Source organism: Myotis myotis, unplaced genomic scaffold (assembly GCF_014108235.1).
Source record: "Myotis myotis isolate mMyoMyo1 unplaced genomic scaffold, mMyoMyo1.p scaffold_m19_p_4, whole genome shotgun sequence".
NCBI lineage: Eukaryota > Metazoa > Chordata > Mammalia > Chiroptera > Vespertilionidae > Myotis > Myotis myotis.
In genome coordinates, this window is record NW_023416346.1 from 63,399,865 (window position 1) to 63,412,062 (window position 12,198).

Genomic DNA, 12,198 nt, shown 5'->3' on the forward strand with positions numbered 1-12,198 from the left:
AGTCAAACTAGGTTATGAGAAAAATATCCTATTTGCTTCTTTCTCTAGTGGAAAGGTGAGCTGGGCGAGCAAAGAAAAAGAAACAGAGTAAAAACATAGGGACGAGAATGAGAGTGCGGTCTCCAGAGGATGCATTCTGTTTCACTACATGGCAATTTATCAGATAAGAGTTCATACATTTGGTTTTGATTTACCCTTCTTAACATACCCTGGACAAAACCTTCTGTAGTCTTGGCTGATCCAGTTAGCACAAAAAAGAAACAAAATAATAAGCAAACCAATTGGTAAAATCCTTATCTGGCACCCTATGTCAAACTGCCTGCTTTTATCTTTGATATTTTCTATTTCTTGATTTATATGTGTTCACTGAACTTGATCTAGCCAATTAGTGTGAATGTTTCTTACCAACACTGCTGCCCACCCTCTACCTTGCTCAATTTAAAAAAAAAATAAAAGTTCCATTTTTAAATATGTTCTTAACATTTGGGGTCAGCCAAACTCCATAGCACAAAAGCATGACACATCTCATCACAGATTAACCTTAGCATACTAGAAAAATTTTCAGAGCTGCCAATTTTTCTCAGAAGCTTCAAAAGTCCAATTCTGTTATGGCATTGAATCCTTTAGTGAGGCCTCTGACAACCACATAAATAACTCTGTGCCTTGGCTTTTGCTATATTGGGCATCTCAGCCAAGGCAGGGCTGTGAAAGCAGTGCGCTCCAGACACACACACACACACACACAAATGGGTGGATTGTTTGTAGAAAATTTACAAATAGTAAAACAGACTAAAATTCAGTCTGCTTTTTATTATCACCATGCACCTGCATTTTAAACAATGTCAGGGAAAAAATATTTCTCTGGGGAAAAAAACTCTTTGATCGGTTTGAGTCAGTTTCTCCTCCTCAGCATTATGATATCTTGAGCTGGGAATTCTTGCTTGTGAATGGGGCCTGTTCTGTCCATTGTAGGATGTTTAACAGCATCCCTGGCCACTACCCACTACATGGCAGTAGCACCTTCCTCCCCAGTTATAACAACCAAAAATGTCTCTCAACTTTACCAAATTTCGCCTGGAAAGCAAAATCAACCCTCATTGTGAACTACTGGTCTAAGTTCAAAACAAGTGCAATGATTATCAGTGATTTAATCACATATATTTTATTATTTTTAATAATAATGCTTATTTCTATTACTTACCTCATGGTAAACATTATATTTGACATGGAAATTAACTTGAAGAACTTTCAGTTACATACTTGACCTGTGACACACATGTATCTCTCTATGTGCATTCATTTCAAGAGGAAGTTAATAACAGTTTAAAATCATTTGAGCACACCTTTGGTGGAGTTCACATCTCCAACCCTTGTGCTTCTGCATATTCTTGATTTTAACTAATAGCTTCAGGCCTGGACAGTGTGACTCAGTTGGTTGAGTGTCATCCCATCCTATACAATGAAAAGTTGTGGGTTCAATTCCTGATCAGGGCACATACCTGGGTTGTGGGTTCAGTCCCAGTCAGGGAGCGTACCAGAGCCAACCAATGGATGTTTCTCCGTTTCTCCTCACTTCAATGTTTCTCTCTCTCTTTCTTTCTTTCTTTCTTTCTTTCTTTCTTTCTTTCTTTCTTTCTCTCTCTCTCTCTCTCTCTCTCTCTCTCTCTCTCTCTCTCTCTCTCTCTCTCTCTCTTTCTCTCTCTCCCCCCCCCCTTTCTCTTCCTCTCTCTCTCTCTAAAAAAAAAAAATCCTCAATAAACATATCCTTGGAGGTGAGGGTTTTAAAAAATACATGAGTATAAATAAAAGTATTAATCTATTACTTTTTTCTTTATAAACCTGTATCTTATAAGCTGTCAGTTATAAGATAAGTACTAGAGATGTAATACATATATAATATGATGATGCTTATAGTTAACACTGCTGTATGGTCTATTTGAAAATTGCTATGAGAGTAGATTCTAAGAGTTGTCATCACGAGGAAAAAACTTTTCCTTTTTTGGAGCTATATAAGATGATGTTAACTAAACTAATTGTGCTAATCATTTCACAATATAAATCAATCGTTATGCTGTATAGCTTAAACCTATACAGTGCTATATACAATCATATCTCAATAAAACTGGGGGGAAAGCATTAATCTATTACTTTTTTATTTTTTAATTGTAATGTTTATTTTATTTTTAAATATTTTACTGACATAATTACACTTAAAAATTTAAAAAGTCTAAGTGATAATTATTAAAAGAAAATTTTCTCAGCCAGTAATTTCAATTCATTATAATTACAAAAAAAATGACTTTGTCTTATAGAGGAGAGAGATGTTAAAAGTTATATTTTCCAAGTGTCAAATATGCCAAGTTTGCTGTTCTTTGGCAGAAAACAATTTTTTCTGTTTTTTCCTTTTTATTGAATTTATTGGGATGACATTGGTTAATAAAATTATATCGATTTCAGGTTCACAATTCTACATCATCTTTATATTATACTAGAGGCCCGGTGCACAAAAATTTGTGCACTGGGGGGGATGGGGGGGGTCCCTCAGCCCGGCCTGTGCCCTCTCGCAGTCTGGGACCCCTCAGGAGATAACGACCTGCTGGCTTAGGCCTGCTCCCAGGTGGCAGAGGGCAGGCCCAATCCCTAGATGCAGCCCCTGGTCAGACTCAGAGCAGGGCCAATTGGGGAGTTGGGGCACCGCCCCCTGTCATGCACAGAGCAGGGCAGATTGGGAGGTTGTGATGCCACCCTCAGTCACGCTCAGCGTAGGACCGATTAGGGAGTTGGGGCACCGCCCCCTGTCACACTCAAGGCAGGGTGGATGGGGAGGTTGCGGCACCGCCCCCTGTCATGCACAGAGCAGGGTGGATCAGGGGGTTGGGGTGCCTCCCTCTATCACCCACAGAGCAGGGCCGATCAGGGGGTTGGGGTGCCACCACTGTCACACTCAGGGCAGGGCCGATGGGGAAGTTATGGCTCTACCCCATCACACACAGAGCAGGGCCCGTGGGGTGGGGGGGTTGGGGCGCCGCACCCTGTCACACACAGAGCCGCAGGGCGATCAGGGGGTTGGGGAGCTCCCCCCAATCAGGCACAGAGCAGGGCTGATCAGGGGGTTGGGGCGCCTTCCCCTGTCACAAACAGAGCAGGGCCGATAGGGAGGTTGTGGCCCAGCCCCCTGTCACACACAGAGCCGCAGGGCGATCAGGGGGTTTGGGCGCTGCCCCCTGTCATGCTGATCCCGGTGCCGGGAGGATTCATGGCTCCGCTGATCCCGGTGCTGGGAGGCATATTACCCTTTTACTATATAGAATAGAGGCCTGGTGCATGGGTGGGGGCCGGCTGGTTTGCCCTGAAGGGTGTCCTGGATCAGGGTGGGGGTCCCCACTGGGGTGCCTGGCCAGTCTGGGTGAGGGGCTGAGGGCTGTTTTCAGGCTGGGGGTGACTGAAGCTCCCAACTGCTCCTTTTTTTATTTTTTTATTATTCTGGGCCAGCTTTAGCTCTCACTCCAGCTCTGAGGTCTCTGCTGCTGAAAGCAGGTATCTGGTTTGTTTAGGTTCTATAATCGAAACTCTGTATCAACTCCAGATCTGAGATCCTGGCTTGCTGAAAGCTGGTTTCTGGGGTTTTGTTTAGCTTCTATATTTATTACAATGTTTCAAACTGCAGGCTCAGAGGCCTGCAAGGCAGGTGGGGAATGTTGCAGTCCTCCATCACTGAAGCAAGCAAGCCTCATGTTCAGTTTAAGCTGCCTGGCTGCCAGCCACCATCTTGGCTGGAAGTTAATTTGCATATCGCCCTGATTAGCCAATGGGAAGGGTAGCGGTTGTATGCTAATTACCATGTTTCTCTTTTATTAGATAGGATTATGTGTTCAACACCCCAAATCAAGTCTCCATCCATCACCATTTATTCCCCCTTTTCTCTCATCTACCTCTCCTATCCCCTCTTCCCCTGGTAATCATCACACTGTTATCTGTGTCCACAAGTTTTTTTTTCTTTTTTCTTTTTTGCTCAATCCCTCCACCACCCCGTTACCCAGCATTCCAACAATTTTTTCAACTGCCAGGTCTTTTGCACTAAAGCAGTGGTTCTCAACCCGGGCAATTTTGTCCCCCTCCCCTCCGCAGGAGAGATTTTACAATGTCTAGAGATACTCTTGTAGTTAAAACTAGGGAGAGAGGTGCTATAGGCATCTACTGGGTAGAGGACAGGCTACTAAAGACCCTACAGGACAGCCCATTACAAAGAATTATCCAGTCCAGATACCAGTAAGGCTGAAGTTGAGAAACCCTGGCTAAAGCAATGAATCCTAGAAGTACACAATCACTCAGAGCCCAACAAATATCATTAATAATGGACAGCCCAGTGAAATTGAGTAAGACCCTTATTAGACGCTTCACCATCATACATTTTGACCCACCTGCTAGTTTTGTGCCATTGTCTACATTCTCACGGAACTGACTGCATTTCACCCCTGCAATGGGTTTATGTTTCCAGGTAAGTTTGAGAAAGAAAAAGAATGTTTCATCATCATCTCTCAAACTTCTCTAAGCATAAGAGGTAAAGAGTTAAATTTGGAACAGTTAAGGACACTCCAAATCCAAAAGATATTGTCTACATTATCATAGGGAACCAAAAACCACACACAATGCCTGTGAAAGTCTGAATCCAGAGTAAAGGAAAATTGCAAGTTTTAACAATCCAAACTAAAAACTGTAATTAGGATCACAAAATTATCCCTATTACATGATTCTTATAATCACATGGTTTTCTATGCAGATGAAAAATCAAGTTCGAATTATCTACTCATTGAGTCTATAGACAATTCAGTGACATCTGTAACCCAAAATCAATACATTCCATATGCTAAAAAAAAGTAAATTAAACAAACAAGAGAATGAAGATAAAGGCAAAAAATAAAAGGTATGTCTTTTCTTGAAAAGAGAAGATGCTATTTTTGGATGGGAAATAACAAGATATAAAGTTCCCTTGATCTAGAACTTGGCATCCTGTTGTCTGGATAAACTCTCTTAGGAGCCAGTATTGAAAGCTATTTTATTTTCATTTTCATTTTAGTGAACCACTCATTAAATGAAACATTATCCAGTAGACATCAGTCTTATGTAACCGTTCTCTTTCTGTCAGGGATCAGTTTATAGCCAATCTGATTTTATACCATGCAAGCCAATTTTATTAGCATATTATCAAGGCAGGTTATCAGTCAGCTGTGCTTCTTCAGTAGATAAAATGATATCATTTCTTCTGTTGTGGATGTTCTATTGCTTCCCATTTTTGTGCAGATAAAAGTAGGAGGGTAGATAGATCATAAAGTTGTATTTTCATCTTGTGACCATATTAATGTCATGAGCTCAGATTCTTGATCTTATATAAGATTTTCTAACAAAGCCCTTCTGGAATAAGTTAAACATAAAGACATAAAATAGAGTTACCAAAAATGTATGAGAATTTCAAAAGATTTGGATACATGAATAAACTGAACCTGGGACTGCCATTTCATTACTTCTCATGAGGCAAGGTCATGTTTACAATAATTACTTTACTTAATATGCTACGGTTGAACATTTTAATACAAATTTCTAATTTAAAATAAATCAGCCCAAAATAATTTGTTTCTACAAATTTGATTAACCCTTTTCTGCACTTTTTTACTGTAAGAAGAGCAGAGAAAAACTGCTAAAAGATAATGGCCATTGTCTGGGATGAAATGTGAGTCCCCTCCAGCTCACCCCCAAGAATAAAAGAGATTTAAATATAGGTTCCAGCTAGATGTGATCTCTTCCTCATATATCATTGTGGATGTCCATCATCCACCACTAATTCTACATGCAATGGAAAGCAGTTTTGATGTGTTCTTCAACTTACTGTATGATAGCAGCTGTCTAAATTGATAAACCATTAGAGATGCCATCATTAACCACTGGATAAGCTTGACTTTTGATTCCAGAATGGTTTAGAACCATGTGACACTAAGAAGAAATATAGCAAGGACAACTAAAGATCAGATTTAGTTGGAAAACTAAAGATCAGATTTCATGCTTTTCTCAGGATTATGATCTTCCCTCAAAGTTGGCATCTTGGCATTTATAGTTTCCTGGCACACTTTCATATAAATGAACCTTTCCTTTTGATACCTTTGTGCAGCATTTACAGGAGTGGATTATTTGAATGTCCTTTCCAATCACCTAGAGTGATAATATGGTGAATTGGCCTGGTCTTTGAATAATTTAAAACAATTTTGTATGAGTCAGAATAAAGTTGGCTATGCCACTAGTTTATTTGCCATTTGTATAAAGCACATTCTTCCATTCTGTAACTCTGCCATATGAAACAGGTGACCTCCAAAGGCATTGCAGCAGTAGTAAAAAGGAATAGAGAAAGCATACAAGGTCTTTACTCGCTCAGCCCAGAAAAGTCACACATCACATCAGCTCCCAACCATGAGCTAAAACTCGTTACACGGCTCCAATCCAACTGCAAGGCAAAGTGGGAAATCATAGGAACCATTCACAAGGATGTTGCTTTCGTACTATCTCTGCTACAGTCATTTCACTCCTATATTCTCTTCTCATAGTCATTCTACTTCTCTATCTGGGATGCAAACCTCAACTACTTTTTTAAAAACTTATTGTTGCCGAAACCGGTTTGGCTCAGTGGATAGAGCGTCGGTCTGCGGACTGAGAGGTCCCCGGTTCGATTCCGGCCAAGGGCATGTACCTGGGTTGCGGGCACATCCCCAGTAGGAGATGTGCAGGAGGCAGCTGATCGATGTTTCTCTCTCATCGATGTTTCTAACTCTCTATCTCTCTCCCTTCCTCTCTGTAAAAAATCAATAAAATATATATTTAAAAAAAAAAAAAACTTATTGTTGAAAAGGACGTATTACATATGTCCCCTTTTTATCCCCATTGACAAACCTCAACTATTGATTAACTCCATTTTGCCTAAGTTCAACAGCTTGACTACACTTCTGCATTCTCATTCATTGATATAAAGAACCAGACTGAAGTGAGCCAATCGTGGTCAGTTGAGAAACCTGATCTGCTATATACATTCTGTGAACAGCTTAAACCATGCCTCGAAAATACTTTGATTTGAATCCAGGAAACCAACACAGCTTGCCTGCTGATTTTGAGGCAACCATTTTGAAATTGGTTAAGGGTATTAATCCTTAGGCTGTCACGATTGCCTACAGGTTGCCTTCAATAACATTGATTTGGCTGTCAAGTTGGGGTGAAATGTCAACATCTCATACTACCCAATTAAGGCTTTAGAGACATACTTCTTCTTACAGAGAAACAAAGGTCTTTGTCTCCTTATGTCTCACATGCTTTAGTGTATTGCAGTGTACAACATCATATTATAGAGATACAAATAACTGTGGAACACGATACAGCTGGGACACCAATTCCAACCAAGTAAAACACACACGCCACTGACATGGCAGGAGCTGCCCTCATTAGTAATGATGTACAAGGACAGTAGCGGCACATATTTTTCCTTTACAACTTGGCTTGTCAAAAAGTAGTAGCTCTGAAATTTTGCACATGTGACAAAAAATATTCTACCTGAAACCCTTGAATCTCCTATTATTCTTTGAATTGTAATGAAACCTAAGCATGGACAACAGTCCTGTAGAGTAGCACCCAAACATCTCGGCCCATTTGGCATGGTTCAATAGCCCTTAACCGCACTGATAGTAATAGGAGAGTCACTCTATACTGTTCTCAATGGAAACCAACCAAGAAATCCTTCAGCTGTTTGCACTAAACAATGGTAAGCATATAACTTTGTTTGTGTTTGAACCTTTTGAAGTGTTTTTATTATTTCAGGACAGATTTTAATTTAAATTTTATAATGCATAAAACTGACTAGATTTATTGGACAGAAAATTCAATATGAATGAAGTTATATACTTGCTAGCTATCCCCTCAAATTCTGTTCTCCTCGTCTTACTACACACATAGCTTCTCAGCTGGAGTCACTTCAAAGCTTCCCTAGCAAACCAACGCGGACATATTATGTTCTCGCCAATGGGATAAGGACATCAAAGAGTGTGCAGCTTCTGCCTCACTTGTTTAAAAGAAAACTGCTTGCACTGGAAACCTTTTCTCACCTTCCCATGAGATGGAACACAGATGTACAGCCATGCAGTTTTGACCATGCCGTCTTGGAAATGCCTTAGGACCGTGGTTGGCAAACTGCGGCTCAAGAGCCACATGCGGCTCTTTGGCCCCTTGAGTGTGGCTCTTCTTAAGCCTTAGGAGTACCCTAATTAAGTTAATAACAATGTTATTAACCTACCTATATAATTTAAGTTTAAAAATTTGGCTCTCAAAAGAAATGTCAATAGTTGTACTGTTGATATTTGGCTCTGTTGACTAATGAGTTTGCCGACCACTGCCCTAGGAGATGGCAGAGCAACAAGATGGAAGGAACCTGTGTCCCTTAATGACCTCGCCAAGCAGAGGAGCCCCGCCATCATAGACTAGCCAGACTTTACATAAGACATTAAACTTCTGTTTTATTTAGGCCACTGTGTTTTGAAGGTTCTCTGTTGAAACAACTTAACCTTGACCTTTACTGTAACATTTGCCTCTGGTGCCCCATGTCACATTCGCTTGGCCCACCTGGGATATCAACTGCAGCCTGCAGTGAACAGCTGTATATGAGTGCAGGTCTAGCTCATGGTGACTGTACCCCTCAATGAATGCTGTGCATCTTTCTAATCTTTGCTTCAGGGCCTTGACCAATGCCTCAGCATCCCCTCCCTTCCGCATGTGGCCCTCATGTAAGGGGAGACAAGAGGAAGTGGGTGAATACCTCTCTTCCTTCAGGCAGACAGTTCTGTGAGGATGAGTGGTTAAGAGAACTAAAAATGTTTAACCCTGAGACGACTCACTAGAACTCAATAAGAATTGTTAAATATTTGAAAGGCATGCTCAGAGAATTCAATTAAATTTATTCTATAAGATGCCACATGGAAGAATAAAGACTAAGAGGTAGAAGATGTAGTGAGAGAGATTTCAGTTCACTATAAGAACTTTGTACATTCAAAGTTGTTTAAAGTGAAGTTTCTAAAGCACATTTTTCATATAGAGTGACAGGTGACTTAAAATCTTTTAACAAATCGCAACACCTGGCTTTCTGACCAGGCACACAAGGTCCTTCAGGAGCTCTCTCCTGCCATGGCTTCTCCTGCTCCCTACCTCACCCCACCTACAATAAGGCATGACAAACTGCTTTCAATTCTAACACACCAGCCTGTGTAATCTCTCTGTCTGTTCACTATGCTGTCCTTTCTGCCCTTTCCACCTCGCCATCCATTTGTTCTTCTAGTAAAACCTCACCCTTCACAACCCAGATTGGGCATTTCTTCCTCTGTAAAACTTTGAACCCTGTCCCACCCCCACACATCCACACACAAGAGTTAATTATTCTTTCCTCTAAACTGTTTGCTTCTTTCACATTATTATTTTGTCCATTATTGCTCACACTGTAGTATAATGATCTGCTTGCATGTCTGTCAATTCTACTAAACTGTGAGTTCCTTAAAATTAATAAGAGTATCGTATTAATTTTTCTGCTTGCATCACTTAGGAAGGTCTCTGACACATAAAAGGCACTCAATTATTTAAATAAATTAATACAGGAAAGAGAAAAAGGAAGGAAGGAAGGAAGGAAGGAAGGAAGGAAGGAAGGAAGGAAGGAAGGAAGGTTGGTTGAGAGTTTTTGTTGTGATAACATAGAGAGAACTGAATCATCCAGCATTGTTATTCTGACTTACCCTTAAGGTTTCTGCCAACTCTGAGTATTTGTGATTCTTAAAAAAAATACCAGCTGCTCAAGGCTAATTAGACTTATTTAAACAAAAATTAGTTTAAAATACCAGTCATCCTACAGTGAGGAAACTTTATCTCAAAGTAAAAAAGAAATTTTATGACCTGTTAACATCTTAAATGGTTGGATTACACCACCCAAAAGTTAGTAAGTGAAAATTCTAACATTTTCATACCATTTAGTACCAGCTTGAAAATAAATTGTACCCATCCTATGGTCACTGTTTTAGAATAGAAGTAAACATTGTGCGTGTGCTCACATGTGTTCATATATGTGTGTGCATGTGCATACATATCTATGAGTAGTATACCATTGTTCCTCTGCATTGGGTTAGAAAATATTAACTCCATGATGAAAAAAGTAAAATCGATCACTATGTCTTAACTAAATCCTCACAGCTACAGAATTGTGAAGCCCTCATTTATTAACACCATTACATCACGGTTCTTGACCTCAGACCCCACAGGGCACTAAGACCGTCCTCGTCTAAAAGACAAACCCAGGAGTGGTTTCCTACTTTTCATTGGCATCTTGGTTAAGGTGTCTCCGAGCTCTGGAAGGTCATTGGGGGCAGCTTTCCTGACTCTCACCTCAGTCACTGCTGGCATGGCCACACCCACACCAGGGCGCCATAATAAAAAAGAGCTACCTTATACCTTGCCCACATCTCCCACTAAAGTTCCTTTACTGTCTCCATCCACCACCTACCATCGCTGAAGAGAACCCAGAGATGAGGTACAATTCTATTTTACTTGCAGCTTTGCTGCTCTGGGCCTTCTCTAAATTGAGGCACATCTGTGTTTCAATACTGATGGTAATTGTTAGAACTGCTCCTTAGCAAAAGCTATGTGAGGATATGAAACTTGTACCATTAACAGTCCTCTCTAGTGCCCTTTCTTCCCTTTAAGCGTCTCAGTGCTTAAGATCCTTACAATTCTTGGCTGCCCAGGATCCTCCATATCAGCGGTTCTCAACCTGTGGGTCGCAACCGCTTTGGGGGTCGAATGACCCTTTCACAGGGGGCGCCTAAAACCATCGGAAAACACATATATAATAACATATTGTTTTTGTGATTAATCACTATGCTTTAATTATGTTCAATTTGTAACAATGAAATTGGGGGTCACCACAACATGAGGAACTGTATTAAAGGGTCGCGGCATTAGGAAGGTTGAGAACCACTGCTCCACATGGACACTCTTCATGTTCTGCAGCACCTCGTGATCCCTATCTCGCCCACCCACCTGAAAACTGATCAGTAATGAGAACTAATCCTTGACCACATTTCAAAATGACTAGCTAGGTCATCTAATTGATTAATGTATGATAATTGTGTTAATAGGATCCTATCCACTAGGGTTGAATCATGGCTCCACCTCTTTCTTGCCCTGGAGCAAGTTATTTAACTTTATTTTGCCTGAGTGTCCTCATTTGTGAAATAGAGATAACAAGAGATACCTTACAGGGCTATATGAGAATTGCACAAATTAATACATATAAAGCAATTAACATAGTAAAAAGGAAAAGGGGCGGGGGGCTTGCAACCTAGTTCAGTATCTGGTTAAAACTGTAGTCTTACTTACCCATTCTGACTGACTTGGGCGGAGCTGCAGAGCCTAACTCCAGGGCCCTGCCACAGCTGGCTTGGGCGGAGCTGCAGGGACCCTCAGGGGCCGCCACAGGAGGAGATACAGAGGTGAGAGCCTCCCCATGAGTTCAGTTCAGGCTTTGGATTCAGAATCCCCTGGCTAGCAGATCTGCAAAATAAAGGTTAAACTTTCCTCCCTCAGAGTGCTAGCTGATCATTCTCCCGTGCATTCTCCCACAATAATACATGGCATATAGTAAGTGCTCAATAAATATTAGCTATCTTCTGGAATTCTTTTCTGTAAGGTTTGGTGCATCTTTAACCAGCTGAACGGAATCCTTCACAAACTGCCAACTTGGCTCAATGAACTGCATTACCTGATCCCAGATGCTGCCGCCGAGGCCTCCCCCGCCTGGGACAGGTAGCATTGGAGACCCTCTGGAACCTGGAAAACTGGTCACTAGGCTCCATCCTCCCTGCCCCCCCCCCCCCCCACACACACACATACACCTCTTTTCATTGGTCCTTTGCCTGTAGACCTCCTTATACATCTTAGTGGCCGGTATCGGTATCAAAAACCCCAGGATAAATGTATTATGACACAATGTAATATGCTGGGAGTCATTTTCCTTTTCATAGGGATACTTTCAGTTACAGAAGTTGTGTTTTTTAAATGTAAAAAATTCAGACAAGTTTTTTAAATTGATTTTTAGAAAGAGAAACATTGATTTGTTGTTCCACTTATTTATGC